This window comes from Cupressus sempervirens, chromosome 10 (assembly GCF_028749045.1).
Source record: "Cupressus sempervirens isolate cs-2001-9-10 chromosome 10, ASM2874904v1, whole genome shotgun sequence".
NCBI classification, from domain to species: Eukaryota; Viridiplantae; Streptophyta; class Pinopsida; order Cupressales; family Cupressaceae; genus Cupressus; species Cupressus sempervirens.
In genome coordinates this window covers 454,857,027-454,876,314 of record NC_143127.1, presented here as the reverse complement: position 1 = coordinate 454,876,314, position 19,288 = coordinate 454,857,027, and positions in this window count along the sequence as shown.

Here is a 19,288-nt window from a genome sequence, read left to right as displayed (position 1 = left end):
CATCATAGTGGATCTGACAGCTAGACATGAGATGTTGTCTTTGATGGATGGATTTTATGGTTATAACCAAATCAAGATTGTAGAAGAAGATCAACATAAGATGGCATTTATCATGCCTTGGGGAACCTTTTGTTATCAAGTCATGCCCTTTGGTTTGAAAAATGTTGGCGCCACATATCAACGCACGATGACTACCATATTCTATGATCTTCTACACATCATAATGGAGGATTATGTTGATGACATCTTAGGAAAATCCAAGACTAGAGAAGCCCACATTGATGTCCTTACTACTATTTTTGAAAGATTGGAAAAATACAAAGTGCGCCTTAATCCAAAAAAGTGTGTATTTGAGGTCAAATTTGGTAAATTATTAGGTTACATTGTACCCAGAAGAGGAATTGAATTAGACCCTGCAAAAGTAAAGGCCATCATGGATATGCCTCCTCCTACCACATTAAGAGAGCTTCATAGTTTTCAAGGAAGATTATAATCAATCAGAAGATTTGTGTCACAGCTAGCTGATAAAGTTCATGCCCTTCAGCATTTGCTTCATAAAGGAAATCAGTTTCAATGGGATTGCTTGTGCCAAAAAGCATTTGAACAAATCAAGGCATATTTGACTAATCCTCTAGTCTTAGTCCCCCCAGTAGTAGGACGACCATTGATCTTTTACATTTCAGCTACTTCAGTTTCCTTAGGAGCACTCCTGTCACAATTAGATGATAATGGAAATGAACAAGCCATATATTACCTCAGTCGAACACTAGTTGGTTATGAGTTGAATTACACTGCTATTGAAAAAGCATGTTTGGCCATGGTCTTTTGTACACAGAAACTATGCCATTATATGCTTGATCATACTACATTTCTCATTGCCAAAATTGATCCACTCAAATACCTATTGTCAAGAGCTGCCCTCATTGGTCGAGCAGAAAAGTGGGTCTTAATCCTAAGTGAATTTGACATTGTGTATAAGGATCATAAAGCTATTAAGGGACAAGTAATCACAGATCAGTTAGCTGAAGCACCTCTTCCAGGTAGTCACCCTATTGTGGCAGACTTTCCAAATGATACCATTATGACTATAGCCCCTTGTGTATCATGGAAACTATTTTTTGATGGATCCTTCACACAAAAGGGATCGGGGGCAGGAGTTTTGTTTGTAACGCCACAAGGGGATTTAATTCTTAAGTCCTACAAAATTTCATTCCCTTGCAAAAATAACATAGCTGAGTATGAAGCATTAGTGACAGGAATGTGTCAAGCCATTAAATGGAATATTAAAAATCTTCTTGTCTTTGGAGACTCACAATTGGTTACCAAACAAGTGACTGATGAATATCACACTAAAGATGAGAAATTATTGCCCTACCGCCGAATAGTTGAGACTCTTAAGCAACACTTTACAGAAATTGTCTTTCAACAAGTTCCAAGGGCTAACAATAAAGTAGCAGATTCCGTGGCCACTATTGCTTCTATGATTGCCATGCCAGAATATAGTCCAAAATGTGAGTTTCTTGTTGAGAATCTTGTTACTCCTGCTTATGAGAAGAATGATTCTGAAGTGGTGTGCGAGATTTTTGGTCCTGAGTCTCCATGGTATGCCGATATTTTTGCCTATCTACATCATAAAACTATTCCCATAACCCTCACTCCAAACCAAAGTAAGACCTTTATTTTTTGAACCGCTCACTATACCATTATAGGTGATACCCTTTTTCGAAAACGCTTTGATGGAACCCTCCTCCGATGTCTCAATTCAGATGAAGCCAAAACAGCGTTAGAAGAGGTTCACCAAGGGATTTGTGGTGCCCACTCTAGTGGCTTTACGTTAGCAAAAAAGCTTCTTAAGATAGGTTATTATTGGCCCACTATGGAACCAAATGCATATCATTTTGTGAAAAGATGTATCCCTTGTTAGTAGCATGGCGATTTGATACACGCTCCCACCCAAGACTTGCAACCTACCATCACACCATGGCCCTTCTCCCGTTGGGGATTTGATCTTGTTGGTCAAGTGTATCCTAATTCTTCTAATGGCCACAAGTATATTATTGCCACAATTGAGTATTTCACGAAATGGGTTGAAGCCATTCCCTTAACCTACATCATCGGCAAGCAAATTTCTAAATTTATCCTAAACTATATTATTTTCCGCTTTGGTATACCTCAAGATATTATCACTGATAATGGAACCCCATTTAAAAACCAAGAGGTAGCCACGTTATGCAAGAAATTTGGAATAACCCATCATTTCTGTACCAGATACTACCCTCAAGGCAATGGCCAAGCTAAAGACACAAATAAAACCCTCCTGAAAATCCTAAAGAAAATTGTTGATGCAGTTGGCCATAATTGGCATCTCCAGATTGCTCCCGCACTTTGGGCCTATCGAACCTCCATTCGCACTCCCACAGGAGCCACTCCATTCTCCCTCGTCTATGGTTCTGAAGCCATTTTACCCATTGAGATTGAGTTACCCTCCCTTAGAGCCTCTCTACAAAACCTCATATCCGATGAAGAATACCAAGTTGCTCGCTTGCAAGAGTTGGCACTCCTTGATGAGAGACGCCTCTGCGCCCTTAACCACCTCCGCATGTATCAACATTGCCTCCAACTACAATATAATAAGAGGGTCCAACTGAGGGAATTTGAAGTGGGTGATCTAGTGCTACAACATAATATGAGGAATCTCCAGAATCATGAAAAGAAAGGCAAATTTGAAGCAAATTGGCTAGGCCCATTCGTTGTTACAGCCAAATATGGTTCTGGGGCATATTAGATTGCTACACCTAAGGGAGATCTACTCCCTGAACCTGTAAATATTCAGCATCTCAAGCGCTTTTATGCTTGAGCATTTGTAGATCTTGTACAGTCTTTAAAAGTCCTGAAAAAACCAAAAAAAAAAAAAAAAAAAAACCATTGTCTATCCAAACTATTCCTTTCATGACCTACCATTATTCCTTTTTGTGCAGAGTAGTACTTAGTCTTTTGCTTGTTCCTAAATCCAACAAAAGACCTCTTGTCTGCGAGGCCTCATTTTCATTTCCATTCTAGCATGTTTCCTATCAAATGGTTGTTTAATCGCATTGTGTTACACACTTTTACGATAGTGACCACACTTGGATACACATAAAATCACCTTTTGGAGGCTTGATGATTCGGGAAGTTCATTCACTTCACCAATCCCTGCCGAAATCACACAATCATATTATCACAAAACACTTGATTCAACATTTCCCTGTAGGTTGAGTCCTTCTTGTAGGCGATATGGGGACTTTCACTTTTTCAGACTTAAGGCTCTTGGCAGGAACTGTGAGATAAATAACTACTTGGTCATGAAGTCTCTTTTGTTTGGTTTGTCATATTTTTCTTTATGTCTTTTATGGTTTTTACTGTGTGATTGTCTCGGATATTAATGCCTGCCGCAATGGGGGCAATTACGCAAAGGAGCTTGCTTTAACATTTATGCTTCTATAGCATATAATGTATACACTCTTTTGCAAAATAAAAATAATGGTGTGCTCTCCACATAAACACAAAGGAATCCCTTGATTTCACTTAGTTAGGGTCCATGTAATATAGGGTTTCATTCGATTCATGCTTGAGACAAGGTTCTATTTATGTCCTCCTCCTATGCTATGCTCCTGGATCTTTATGAGCAATGATTTTGACAGATATTCATTAGGTTGCATCTTTAGATGGAGTGTTCATTTTTCATTCTTTTGAGTTACATTAATTGTTCAGTATAGATTGCATTATTTTACTCGTCAAATTACATTTCTTAGTGCTCATTAGATAGTCTAGTTCATTTTAGCATTAGCATTACATTTAGGGGCACATACATATCATAATGCATAAGTCTCATAATTGCTAGCCAATCTGCATCACACATGTTAAGAATCATATAATATATAGAAAAGATACATCACATCCTGCATCATAAACGTCAGTCTCATAAGCATCACATAAAATCCATACATATGCATCATAAACACTCATACACATATAGAATCATCAACTCATGTCATGTATATATATCACAAAAGAATCAATGTCTGTACAGTCCAAATACATATGGAATCATATAGTACAAATGCATCATCTACACATATCTGTCAAAATATCAAATCTCTATACAAAATCAAGGAGCCATGCTATGAGGGTCCTGCTCCTCCTGTGTCACCCCCTCGAGGTGGTCGGCTCTGCCCTACTGACTGCTCTGATCTGGCTCTGCCACTCGTGGTCCAGGAACTAGCCCCTCTCTCAAAATCAGGCTGTCGTTGGTCAGTAGGTATGGCATCATGATATAGTGACCTGTAATAGGCTGCCTCTCGTACTGCCTGTGCCTCAGATCGCCTGGCTGAGATGGCCTCCTACATCACTGTCACACTGGCCCTCGGCATAATCATCTGTCTCGCTATGTCTCGCTACCTGTGATACTCATCGACCTGAGCCTGATATGTCGCTCGCTCTGGTTGCAAGGTAGCCACCTCTCCCTGTAACCTTGCTAGCTCCTCAACATTAACACGCACTGCCATACCCACAAAATCCCCTGCATCCATGTGCGCCTGTAAAGCTGCTAGTGCCTCTTGTGTGCTATCTTCTCTAACTCTCTACAGCTATACCTCTGCCTGTAGCCTGGCAACCTCTACCCGTAGGCTATCTCGCTCAGCCCTGACTATGTCTGGCTCCTCTCTCGATACCTATCTCTGTAGAGGTGCCTATGTTGGTACCTGTGCCTATACCTGAGGTCCCCTTTGTGGTGGCACCTGTGCTGCTATGGCACCCCTCCTAGCAACTGCCCTCCGACCATGTGGTCCATGCTGTGCTCCCTGAGCTGGCACTGCTACCATAGTAGCCTGTCCCCCATCTCCTGCACCATCTCCCTCTCCTTGTGCCTTCTCTGCTAGTGGAACTACTCCAGGCACTGTCAGTCTGACTGGCTGATGTGCTGCCCACCACTACGCATATGCCGGTGTCATACCAGCATCTCCCCTGTCCTGACCATGCACCCATTGCACTCTATCCATCGGTAACCATGATGCTCGGGTCAATCATAGCGTCGTCCCCCGACCCCACAACCGACCATACTCGCGGGTCACTATAGGATACAGGAATCTGTCTGGAACCACATCCTAGATACGCCCAAACTGTCATCGCACCCGAGAAGGCATATATCGCATGATCACGTGAGCGGATCGACCAATAATCCAGCAATCAGTCTGTGTAAATGGGAGATACATCTGATCCTCTGTATCATCCTCACCCCCTGCTGCCTGTACTCTCCCCCAGTGCTCCACTCCATCATAAGGAGTCCAATCAAACATGATAATCTCATCTAGGCACCTACGCCAGAATCTCACTGACTCTGTCGATGTATACTGGATAGGAGGCCGATATCTGCATGCATATGGCTCTTCAAGCTGCCTGCTCTCTCTCCGTGTGATGGGTTGAGTAACCTCGATGTGCTCCCAAGACCAGACCATCAGTAGTGTTAGTCTTTGTCCCATCGTGCACTGTGTTCGGTATGCACACATATGAAGGTCATGGTACAACTCTGCTAAGATGGTTTGTCCCCAGCAGTAGACCTCACCATCCTCCTGTAATAGGGTGCTCAACACCCGTGCCCAGCCAATAGGCCACCAATGCCCTACATGATCTAGTAGCATCCGCCATATCAAAGAGGCTAGAAATACCACCAGTCTCGGTAGTCTCTGCTCAAGGCTCCCCGTTAGGATAGTCAGGATCGCTGTACTTGTAGTCTCTGACATCGCCTACCGAAGCACTCTCTTAGGAAGGGATCATCTCCCTCACCTACATACTCTAGATATGTGCCTCTGATGGGCACTCTAAGGATCTGCCATACATCCAGGAGAGTGATGGTAGCCTCCCCTGTCGGTAGATGGAAGCTCCCTGTGGGTGTATGCCATCGCTCTATAAGAGCCGATAGCTATGTTGTGTGAGCTCTCAAGTCAAGCCACTCATGGACATGCTCTAGTCTGCACAGCCAAACATATCCCCAATCCGTGTCTGTCAGTCTCTCCTGTATAACCATGGTCGGTGGATAGTGCTCCCGTGACCTAAAAAGCATCGTGCCCTCCTACAGCATAGACATGCGATAAGTCAGTCATTTCATTCCCAGAATGGGGCATTTCATGCTCGCCATTTCTCATTTTTGTTGCGTTCGGCGGTGACGCTAATCTGTAGACATGCTGATCAGCGTAGACGTTAATCCATGGAGATGTTGTTTTGCGCTTACGCAAAACGTGTATTTCGTCTTCGCTCTGCTCTTGAAGATGACATGGCAAGGTCTATCATCTCTAAGGCCGCTGTACCTATCGCGCAGAAGATAGACCATGGTCTGTCATCTTTGTTGGTCTTGTCATAGCCTTAGCGTTTGCGCAGACGACAGGATGTTCCTTGTCGTCTCTGTAGGTGTCGGTATCCCTTCTTTGTCGTCTGCGCAGACGACAAGGTGAAGGCTATCGTCTCCGCTTAGGATCATTCTTTGCCGCATTTAGGGCATCATAAATGTCTCTAACCTAGTCTAGCTATCAAATTACCAAGAGGATCAAATGACTCACCGGTGTCCCCATCGCGGTTGGTCTTTGGTGCTCTCGAACGCGCTCACCAAGCTCCAATCTCTCGATCGAGTCCATAGCTGCTCTGGATGCTCTTCTCGTGGTGTGACAATGACCTTCCTATGGGTCCCTTGGAGGCTTATGTAGGCCCCGTGGACCTCGTTTGCGCCCTTCTCTGCTATGAGTTGTGTCTGTCTCATGATTTCTCCATATTCTCATCCTATTTTTCTTATTTCTTTCTTTCCCTTCTTTCCGTTCCAAGACCTTTTCACAAAAATTGCCCAAATTTGTATTTCTTGCGCAATTTTTGTGAGGGGGCATTAGGATTCTCCTTCCTTCTCTAGGGCAACCTACATTTTATTTTCTTTGATACGATGTCGTACCAACACCACATCAAAGAAGGACAAAATGTAGACACTAAAAATTGTCCCGAATGACTTTATTAATTTAAATTAATAATGGTCAAATTCTTCTACTTATTTAATTAAAATTATTTTGATTAAATAAGTTCATTTTTGGCCTAAGTATTTAAATTTAATTTAAATACTTCCTAGCCTTAATGTGTTGAATTTAATTTAACACATAATTCTCCATTTATTCCTTTTTTTAAATAAATTTTATTTATTTAAATCCTCCATATCCTAATTAATTTCTTCTAGACCTAAATTAAATTAAATTTTATTTGATTTAATTTTTATCCTAATCTATAAGCCTAAGAGTATGTGTACTCTTATGAGTTGTCATCATAAGGGTTTACATTTCTTTTTAAGCACATGGTGTGTACAACTTGAGAACTTTCTACACACATATGCCACCTCATCATTTTATCCTTCCAACTAAGGATATGAGATAATGTGCTTAATTGATAATTCTTATCCTTATCTTTTAGACACCCTCTAGATGTTTCCTGAGAGTCTTTAAATAGAAGCCTCTTCTCAAGCATTGCATATAGAGGATTATTGGATTTGCATTGACACGTCGTTGCTTTGAGTCTAGAATCACCACATTGAGAGCTTGCATTATAGCTACATTTCCACATGGAGTTCATAGGCTGCATATTAGTGACTTGATAGTGGGTAAGATTTACATTTTGTATTGCATCTTAGTTTTTGTTGTGCATCCATATTTAGTTTACATTCTAGTTTAGGTTTTCATTCTAGTTATTAGCTTGCATTCATAGATAGTTTTCATCATTTCATGTTCATTGCATCATAGAATACCTTTGAGTGTGACTTCCTCCATAGTCATATCTTGAAAGTATTCTTCTTTTCATATAGTTTAGGATCATATTGCACATTTATTTTGCACTCACATTCACATTTGCACTTCCACACAAGGGATTTACTGATTGTTGTGTTTGTGAGAGCATACCAAACACACCCTCCATCAAAGATACATCAACAATGGCTACACATAGCTACCCTTGTTGAGTAGTAGAGGTGGTTGGAATTTTGGTTTGTTGGTTGCTTTTGTAAGTTTCTTTTAAATTAGCTTGATTCTTTAGGCTTCCAGCAATTTGTACATTTTTCTAGCACACAATAGTATCAAGAGAAAGGCACATTATGAATGAATTAGTACATGAGGTACACTAATATTCACTGGACATTTTCTTTTTCATGAGATGTTGAAGAGGGAGAAGTTTTTTGTCATATTTCACAAAAATTTTATCATTTCAAGAGTTGACAAAGAGGGAGATATCAAAGAAGGAGAACTTTGTTTGATATCAAAGAAGGAAATTTTTCTATTAGAAGAAGATGTTGAAGATAGAGTTTTGCTAACAGAGGGAGTTCACATTGATAGGGGGAGCTCTCATAGATGAGAATCAAAATGAAACTAAGGATATTTTCCTTGCTTTATTCTTGCTCTAAAATTCCATTGTATTATGACATGTTCCATTGCCATCAATGCCAAAGAAGGAGATTGTTGAAAACAATTGATTAATTGTGTAATTTATTTTATTTTACACAAAATTTGATTATCATTGCCAATAACTGTATGTCAAGCTCAGTTAGGCAATGAAGTCAATTTCTTGTGTCTACCAAGAATTTTAGAGTTTGCCAAGTTCATAAGATAGTATCCACCGAGTTCACTTGATCGTCAAAGGAAAGTTTGAAAAAGTTGAGTGTTAATTGAGATTACTTAGTTAATGAAGGAAATGCTGGATGAGATTAGTTTTAACTAAGCTCACTTGTCTACCAAAGGAATATACACTATTAACCAAGTTCACTTGGTTAACATAGGAAAATTATTTTTTAGTTAGTGTCTATCGAGCAGGGTCAGCTAACAAAGGATTTTCTTGTCTTGGCATATCGAGTTCAAGTGATTTAGTTGGTGGTTCTACCTGATTGAGAAGATGATATTAGTTATTCTAAGTTGTATTCAAGACAACTTGAAAATTTGTAAGATATAAATATAAAGTCAAGTTGAGGATTGAATGTGTGCAATAGAATAGAAGATTTGATGAAGCTTAGACGAAGTGAATTGGAAGGATAAGCAAAATATCCTTGTCGAACTGCAAAGATACATTCGATTAAAAAGGATCAAGTATACAAGCCATAATTAAGATTTGTAATCAACAATTTAGTTGCATCAAAAATTAAGTTATCTCATTGTTACTTTCTAACCATTGTAGCAATGATCTAAATCTCTTAATCGAGTTGGTTTAATAGCTATTTGTAAATCCTCTAACAAGGTGGCATTTCTATTTGAAGTGTCTCAAGACCTCTAACAAGGCCACTCCTAATAGGGTGATTAAATCCTCTAATAGGGTCACACCTAATAGTGTAATTTGTAACCATTAAAAAGGTTGGCTCCTCATAACGCTCACTTCACAAGAGTGAAAATCTTTAACTAGTTGCAATTGGTGATTTTTCCCAAATTAGGTTTCTTTGTAAAATCCTGGTGTCAATTGTGTTCATGTTATTTCTTTCATATGTATGAAACTAAATTAAGCAAGATTAATCAAAAATAATATCTTAAATATTTTCATGTTCAACAGTTACTGAGTTATTTTAGAATTTACTAAGTTACAACATTTGCTAGTATATTTTGAGTGAATGTCCATTTGTTGAGTTACATCGTAATACAATTTAATTATATTTTTGATTTGTATTGACATCTAAGGGATCTAGGATTTATTTTAGTGGTTATTGATTCATCCCTACCCTCTCAGTAGCTCTTATATTTTCAACATTGTGAAATGGGTCCTAAATGATTTCCTTAATGATCACAACATTATTTAACTTTATACCCCATGGCCCTAATATTTTCCTAAGCTAAAAATTTGGTATATACTAGCTCTAGATTTAACAATGATTTTAAATTTCCAAGAAGCTGAAACAAAATGTAGTTAATTGAAACTAAATCCTATGATGGAAGCACTCTGATTAGAACACGAGCCAACTATAAGGCTATAATCCTTCTTCTCTTTAGGCTCTACAAAACCTAGGTGGCTAGACCTTGGATTCTTAAAAATACAACTAGTGCTAAAACATATTCTTAAAATCCACTCAAAGAATATAAAACCCTCTATTCTTCTATAACTATACAACAAACTAAATGTATATTAGCTAATCACAAAAATTAGAAGCTCACAAGCTAAGTGGAGTTTATTTTTTCATCTCTATGACATAAAAGGGAAAAACTTTGATATTTGAATGTTTTATTCATAACCTTGATATGAAACAACAAAGATATGTAATCTCCTAGATGAGATCAATGCCCTATCCATTAGGTATTACCTGAATCAAAACATACATCAAGATATTTAAAATCTATCCATCTACTTTGTAAATGAGACATCATCTTTCACAATAAATCTTATGCCCATCTAAAACATACAACCCTATTAAGATACATTAAGCATTTACTTGATCCCTTGAACCAACATCAAAACACACAATGACATACAACCTTAAAACAAGTTGCAATTGAGATTTGAGCTCTTTGTTCTCAAATTACAACAAGTTACACAGTCAAAGATAGGAGATGAGATTCACCATGAAACTATAATCTGATAACTACTTTGTATTCATTTCCTTGAAGAAAATACATCAAGATGTATCCAATGACTCAATATAACAAACAACATGCTATATTTGAGACTAATCTTTCACTACTTTCTCTGTTAGAGTAATTATTTGTTCTAACTTATTAATTAAATCACTTTGATTTAATTAATTAAGTTGCCTATTACTCTAGTTTTCTTAAGCTATCTTGTAGGTGCATATAATTAATATTTTATTAATTATATTGTGCAACCCTAGCTTTTTTAGGCTTTAGTTTCCCTTTTCGGGTTTCGTGATTCCTTTATAAGGATTCACCTCTTTGTATTTTAAACATTCACTTATTGGATTATATGAGATATTGCTCTTTGCATGTCCATAAGATGGATCTGGCTTTTTGGCCTCCTTGATTTTTCCTTGCCTCTGTTCTTTGCTTCATCCATGTGACAGGGTTATGCATGCAGGTGTTCTTGGGAGATTAGTTTTTCACCTAATTCGAACATGGTATCAAAGCTAGCTTGCTGCTCGTTGTTTGTGGTTTGTTGAAGCGTTTTAGGAGCTGTGATTTTCGAAGCAGTGGGAGGCCGTATGGACAACTTTTTTGCACTTATTGCAAAAAGAAAAAAAAAATTGGGGCACTTTGGGCTCAAACGGACATTTCCATTGAATTCGGAAGGCCGTTTACATTCAGAATCCATATAAAATTTGTCTATTTTGGACACCGTTGGTCTGGGAGGCAAAATTTTTTTGTCCGACAGGGCTGTACGGCCCCCTGCACGCAGTACGAGGCAAAAATTTCAAAAAATAAAATAAAATAAAAGAATTTTTTGCATTTTCAGAGGCCCTGGAGGTTTTTTCTCCATAACTTGAGCATACGGACATATTTTTTCAATTCAAAAAATGCGCCAGAAAGCTGGTTCCAAGACGGAGATGCTAGTATAGGTGTTTTTGGGTTTTGATGCAATTTGGTTTCCTATTTTGGCAGTCAAAGTTGGATGTTCTATTTTGCACTCCGAGAGGCATATCTTGAGCTTCCGATCTCCAATTTTGGACTTCTTTATATCGCTGGAAAGCTCTTTTTGTGTTCTTTCTAGTGATGCTGGTTGTTGTTCCAGATTCTGTTCCAGGCACATCCTATTCAATCTTTTGCTTTTTAGCATTCTAGTGGATATCCTATTTGTTTCAGGTCCGGGGATCAATTTTGTTGCTTCAGTTGCTTCATTTTGGGCTCTACCTTCTGTTGTTTCAGCCTTATGTTTTTTTTGATCATTGTTGATATTCATTGTAAGCATCTTTATGCAACGCACTGAGATAAAGTGCCACTCTTGCGTTTCAGGATCTTTTTCATCATTGTGATTTGTTGTACTCACACTATTTTATAAAGTGCCATGTAAGATTAGGTTAAAAACTAATCTCCCAAGAACACCTGCATGCATAACCCTGTCACATGGATGAAGCAAAGAATAGAGGCAAGGAAAAATCAAGGAGGCCAAAAAGCCAGATCCATCTTATGGACATGCAAAGAGCAATATCTCATATAATCCAATAAGTGAATGTTTAAAATACAAAGAGGTGAATCCTTATAAAGGAATCACGAAACCCGAAAAGGGAAACTAAAGCCTAAAAAAGCTAGGGTTGCACAATATAATTAATAAAATATTAATTATATGCACCTACAAGATAGCTTAAGAAAACTAGAGTAATAGGAAACTTAATTAATTAAATCAAAGTGATTTAATTAATAAGTTAGAACAAATAATTACTCTAACACCCCCCCTTAAGCGAAGCTTGGGAGGAAGCTAACTTAGCACAGCTATGAAAGAGAATTGGGTCCCGGCAACAAGGCCAGATTAGGTACCCAATCACAACAAAATCTCTATAAAGAGGAGAAATAGAGAAAACCACATGGGAAAAACCCTACTCCAAAAAGAGAGCGCAAAGAATGTTCCAGAAGAAGGAACAAAGAGATCAGAAGAGAATCATTGAAGCATGAAGAACCGCAAAACTCTGTCAAAATGCTGATCTGTAGAACCTCCATGGAAATAGAAGGCACGAACCATCAACCAAAGGAACCTCCATGGAAATAGAAGGCATGAACCATCAACCAAAGAAGCATAGAACAACAATATAACCTCCCCTTAAGGCAAGTGAGGTGACAGGTAGCTGAAAAGATGGGCCAAGAATCTCCTACAACATAGGAGTCAAACACATCAAGAGTGAGGTACGAAACACCAATAAAGGCATGTGTCATCGACACTGCATGAGGAATTAGAGAAAGAGGGCCTATAAGCGGCAAACAAGTATCCCCCCATGTAGTGTCGATGACACATGCCTTTATTGGTGTTTTGTACCTCACTCTCGATGTGTTTGACTCTTGTGTTGTAGGAGATTCTTGGCCCATCTTTTCAGCTGCCTGTCACCTCACTTGCCTTAAGGGGAGGTTATATTGTTGTTCTATGCTTCTTTGGTTGATGGTTCATGCCTTCTATTGCCATGGAGGTTCCTTTGGTTGATGGTTCGTGCCTTCTATTTCCATGGAGGTTCTACAGATCATCATTTTGACAGAGTTTTGCGGTTCTTCATGCTTCAATGATTCTCTTCTAATCTCTTTGTTCCTTCTTCTGGAACATTCTTTGCTATCTCTTTTTGGAGTAGGGTTTTTCCCATGTGTTTTTCTCTATTTCTCCTCTTTATAGAGATTTTGTTGTGATTGGGTGCCTAATCTGGCCTTGTTACTGGGACACAATTCTCTTTCATAGCTGTGCTAGGTTAGCTTCCTCCCAAGCTTCGCTTAAGGGGGGGTGTTAGAGTAATTATTTGTTCTAACTTATTAATTAAATCACTTTGATTTAATTAATTAAGTTTCCTATTACTCTAGTTTTCTTAAGCTATCTTGTAGGTGCATATAATTAATATTTTATTAATTATATTGTGCAACCCTAGCTTTTTTAGGCTTTAGTTTCCCTTTTCGGGTTTCATGATTCCTTTATAAGGATTCACCTCTTTGTATTTTAAACATTCACTTATTGGATTATATGAGATATTGCTCTTTGCATGTCCATAAGATGGATCTGCCTTTTTGACCTCCTTGATTTTTCCTTTCCTCTGTTCTTTGCTTCATCCATGTGATAGGGTTATGCATGCAGGTGTTCTTGGGAGATTGGTTTTTAACCTAATCTTACATTCCCTTGATATTACAATATGTTGTTCATAGAGAAAAGAAATGGTGGAATCAAAGCTTAGAGATCTTACTCAAAATGCTAGAACAAGCCCTATAGCATGAGAAAAGAAAAGAATATGTAGAAGAATGAATTAAAAGAAAGAATTGATGAGGCATATTAATGTCTCAACTTTGATATAGCTTTTACATAGTCTAAACTTAATCTTTGAGCCATGTGAATTTTTTTTTTCCAATATATCTATTTTAAATGTCTTGTGAACTTATGTTGAATGCAGTTAGAACCTATTAAACCTATGGATAGTGGATATAACATATCTTGCTTAATATTATATATAAAGTGCAGTATTTCATATAAATGTTTTAAGCTATGTTTTAATATTTGAATGAGAGTAGAAATGTTGTTGTGCATATGGTTCGAATGTTTCTAATCTTAAAGAAATGGAGAAGTGGTGCAAAGAGTTGAGAGCATCGTATTTAAAAGGAGTAATGAAAATCAGTCATAGCATGAGAAGCTCAAGTCAATTCTAGGTGATAAGAAGCGTTTGCTAGGGGAGTTATTCCAGGAGACCCAACTTGTTACATTATCTACAAACTATTATTTTGTTACTTAATCAATGTTCTAAAGTCATGGTTGATATTCTACCTTTTTCTTCTAATAATGTTTGCTCCCAGTTTCTTTTATGTTATGTTTGTTATAAGTTCCAATCCTCTATATATATGAGAGAAAAGGAAAAAGTTGGGAGTTAGTTGAAAAAAGGATTCTGAAGTTGGTTTTATGTTCTCTACAAATTATTTAGTCATGTAGAAAAAGAAGAATTTTAATAAAAGAGTGATTTTGGACTACCTATTATGTTCTTAGTTAGTTAAAGCCAACCAAGGGGGTTCCAGTTGGGAGGTTGAATAGATTTAGGTAGAGTAGATTCATTTATTGCAATTTAAGATAGATTTACTATATTAGTCCTGCAACATAATTACTATGAAAGTTCTTGTGGCACTTGTGGAAAATAATCATAGTGGATGTTTGAATTTTTAATTAGTTAAAATTCTCTTTTCTATAGTTTCCATATTTCTCTATAGATAGTCTAAGTGTATTTATTGTTTTGTGTCAATAGTATAGATTCCTTTTGTGCATTTTACTTTCCTACAACATAGGTGTTAAGACTCTTCAATGAACTTAGTGCACACACTATGTTGACCCATTTCAAGTCTTATGTCCTTGGGTTGACAATTCAAATGTATTTTCATAATGGAATAAATAGTCCTTAAAATGGATATAGTATCCTTGTGAGAGGAATAGTGGTGTGATTATCTTGACCTATTGTGGAAACCTACCAAGAATTTTCCAGCTTCATCTATGTTCAGTACCTTTGCAATTAATATATCCCCACCTCTATGATCCCTTAAACCTACAATCTATCATGTTTTGCAATGAGTTGGGCATATATTTCATGGATTTAAAATAATCCATGTATTCTCTACATATAACCCTCAAGACAAGGAATCTTTCATTTAGTGAAATTTGGTCTAAAATTTTTAGTGAGTATGATCACCAAACCCTCCACACATTCATTCATAAATTTTATGAGGGGCCACATGGTGGGTAGTGGAAACAATTCTTTTATTTATTTATTTTCGTGAGCAAATTGCGATATAGATTCAAATTAAATTTGGACTCTTTCATATTATTTTTGATTTGTGTCTCTCCTAAATGCCTATTTTAAAATGTCAATACAACATCACCTCCGATAGTAATATCAAATTTAGCAAGTGGCTATAGTATAAGAAATTTTGAAAATTCAATTTGTTTACAAATGTTTTGGAGTGAGATTGGGAAAGACAACTACCTCCATGACTTGAAAGATAGACCTTGCAAAATATTAAGTAAGAAATCCTTGCACTTGAGCGTGGCTTTATGGGCCTATGGTGGGAGGTAATTGAAATTCCTTCATTCACCTTCCAGTGTTCTTTGATGAGTAGATTGAGAAACAAATTTGATGTAGAAACTACCAACCCTGATCCTCAATAGGGTATGCCACCTCAATTTGCATAATCAAGAGAAGTTTAAACAAATTTAATATTTTTCTTGTATCTTGCATAGACTAGGAAAATTTTTCATTGACCTTTGATTTCTCTATATTTCCACTCATTTCTTATCATTGTGCTTTATATTTTTCACAATGTATCTTCAATGATGTAAGTCACTATAGCTGAAAACATTGCCTAATATTTCAGGATCTACCCAAGATATTCTAATACCTACAAATTTATATGTCCTTTGTCTCCTTCAAAATGAAAAATCTTCTACCAATGGCACCATGTTGATGTTGATTCTTTTCTTACATATGTACACACCATGTAGATAGTGTTAATTCTCAAATGGCAATATTTTATTTCTATATCATCAAAGCAATGATCACACTTTCAACTTTTCATTCTCCTTCTAATAATATTACATTAGGTTGACATGCCTCAATCAAATACCTAAGCCTTTGGCTTATATTGTAGCCCTCATTCCAATCAAACCTTTATGGAAATGCATCGCCCTTCTAATGACTACTCCATCACTATATGATTTAAACAAAACTCCCAAACTCAATCTAATCATTCTTATTCCTAACACGTAATGACCATTCATATTTCTCATATCCATTCACTTAATCATTTAGTTGATGAGGAAGTCATAACATAATATCTCACGAGAAAGTTTTTTTAAAACAATAGTATGAAAAGGGTGAACATTTATGAATTGATCTTCAAAAATTGTGTACATTGGCAGCTTGTCAATATTATCAACTTCCTCCTTTGTTACCAGTTACAGTGTGCATAATCCCACATGTCCATTTGAAATTAAATGATGATACATGTGTACCTTAATATATAATGATTAAGATCATTACACCTTCCTATGAGCATCTTCACTTCTCACAATGTCGTATCATTTCTATGAAATCAATTAGTCCCCAAAGTGGGTCCGACTAAAAAATAATTTATTTTCAAAAAACTAACTCTTCAACTAATCCATCAAACTCATTGCATCAATCTAATTCAAAAATGATCATTGATTGTTCAATTAAAACTTATCTCTTACCCATTTCCTGTTAGGGGGCCTAGGAACTAGCTTTAAAACTTGACAAAATCAAACAACCTAGCTTTGAAAACTTGCATTAGTTTTCGCTGGTCCTCATACTTCCATCCTAAAAAGTTTTATTGTTAGAAATACAATAGGGAAGTAAAATCTAAGAGGGTGGGATGTGAATCAGTACTTAAAACTTAACCTCAAAAACTATTCACCACACATCCATCTCATAATCTATGCATATAAACTGGAATACAAAATTAAACATATAAATCCATAGCATGAAAGCAAAACATTAACACATGTATGACACAAGATATTTGGTTACCTAGAAACCCTCCAAGGAGAAGGTAAAACTAGGGTGGGGATGACACCCACAACTATTCACTACTGCAGTAATAAAGTGTATCTAATGAAGGTTACAATGTTTTGATCATGAAACATGATCTACCCTATGAAAGGTCTACCTTATTAAAGGATTACAAGATTTTTAGATCTTATCCTATTAAAGGATTTCAACACCCTGCTAAAAGTGTTCCTAGTAAAAGGACTTTAACTTATAACGAAGTAAGCAGCCTATTAAAGGATTTACAATAGCCTATCAAGACTACTCTACTAAGAGATTTAACTAATTCACCTATTAGAATGTCTTAGCAATGATCCTTCAATTAGAACTTTGTTGCTTGATGTTAGATCGCCTCTTTCCTAATGTATACTTGATCCATTCTAATCAGATTTATCTTTGTTGTCTTCTAATTTCTTTCCTCTATTCTTCTCTAACTAATTCTGCAATGTAACTCAAATTATAACTCCTTAGTCACCATGAATGCTCAGTTTGCACATGCAAACTTCTCTCCTTTCTCCTTACACTTTCATTTAAAGGTTTAGGGTTTGTCCTTCTTAAGAAGATCTAAGTGACTTAAGGTTAGGTATGAATAAATGATAGTGATTCACTCATATTGTCGCTAAAACATTCCATTTTTTTGATTGGATACATGTAATGCATAGGGATTCATAATCAATATTCATTTTTATTATCAAATATTGTAAAATAATCCTTAAGTCAAGAAAAAAATGGTTTACATACAAGTTTGTGCCATTATAAACATTTATGTCAAAAGTGTATAACTCGGCACTTGAATTCCCTAATGCTCGGCATCAACTGCAGCTTCAATGTTGTAACTCAACCTCTAAATGACTCGGCATCCACTGACCACTCATCATCTGAATCACTTGGCACATAACTTTAACTCAGCACTTGAGTGACTTGACACTTACTAGTTACTTGACTCATACTTAAATTTTGTCACTCGACATATACTATCTGACATCTTATGCTCAACATGTATTACTTGTCTAGCATGAACTAACTAAATGACTTAAGTATATTGTCACTCATATATCAAAAGAAATACAAGATTAAAAATTTCCCCCTTTGAAATCATTGGAAAAAATCCTTGGTCATGCATGAATATCTCTAGCCTTTTAGGCATAACTCAGATTATATCCATTTACATACAAAATGTCAAAACTTCAAAACTTTGCAAAAACTTATGACTCATTAGTCATACCTCAAAATTCAATAACTCTCCCTAACTTGATTGAGTTTTTTTGTATCTAAATCAAAATCATTTCTCCTACTGAGTAGATTTGCATTGGCTGATCTATGTACTCTATTTTTGTCATTAACTCATCTTTTCCTCAAAAATAGTAGCTCCCCCAAAAATATAATCTATCCATCATCTCCCCCATACTTATTTCTCTCCATTTTTGATACATATGTCAAAGGGTTAAATACTAATAGTGTGTTTGTCCAAATATGATTTGTGGACCTCAAGCATAACTTTCAAAGCGACATCCCAATTTTCACAAGCTACCTCCAGTGATTTGATTTGGATGGCTAGCTTGGTAGCAAGGTGAACTAAGCCTTCATGAGTAGAAAGATGAAAATCTATCTTCATTAGTATTTTAGAAAAGGCTAGTTCCTTATGCAATATCTCCATATGTGGAGTTAGGATAGACTGGACACTGATCAATTTAGCTTTAATGTTTGCTTCATCTATATATAGTACTGCTAATTGTCTCTAGGAGTTTAGGAGATTCCTAAAATGTTTCTCACTTTGCATTGGAGACTTTAGCAAAGCTATACTAGATGAGTGTATATAACTCTACAAACTCAATATATGACTCCTAATTTCCTATGTGAAGAGTGTTGGATTGCATAATTTAGTGTACAAAGAGACAATTTTTTCTAGTACCTTCTTCACATTGTTAATTTTGGTTACAAACTCAACCTATGATAGTGTAATAGCGCTTGATATATTTTCATTGACCTTGTTTTGGAACTTTTTCTCAAACTATGCAAGTAATTTATCATTGGAATCTAAGTCTATGTCATTGATCTTCTCAACTAAGCTAGTTAGCTAATCTATGATAGGCT